Source organism: Trachymyrmex cornetzi, unplaced genomic scaffold (assembly GCF_001594075.2).
Source record: "Trachymyrmex cornetzi isolate Tcor2-1 unplaced genomic scaffold, Tcor1.1 scaffold50, whole genome shotgun sequence".
Taxonomy (NCBI): Eukaryota; Metazoa; Arthropoda; class Insecta; order Hymenoptera; family Formicidae; genus Trachymyrmex; species Trachymyrmex cornetzi.
Window position 1 is genome coordinate 50,363 of NW_017299807.1, and position 413 is coordinate 50,775.

Below are 413 nucleotides of genomic sequence, written 5' to 3' on the forward strand. Positions count from 1 at the left end.
CAAAAAACGGAGGCCATAATCTTCCCGACCGAGCGTTGGTCTTTTGGCCGCTTTGGTCGGCTTTCGTGGCTTTCCAGCCACTCGGCAGACTGCCTATTGGACTCAGACGTATGGTAATGGACCCATGTTTCATCCATCGTACAAAACGTCGAAAAAAGTTCGCTCGATTACGTTGCAGCAACGCCAAACCGGCCGTTGAATCATCAACGCGCTGCTGTTTTTGGTCGATGGTCAGCAAACGCGACACCCATCGCACCGATAGCTTTTTCATCTCCAAAAGATTGTGCAAAATGTATCCCGCCCATTCTTTTGAAATGCCCACGGCCTCAGCTAACTCGCACAACTTCACTTTACGATCACTCAAAACGATTCGATGCACTTGCTTTACGATTTCCGCATTCGTAGCCTCTTTT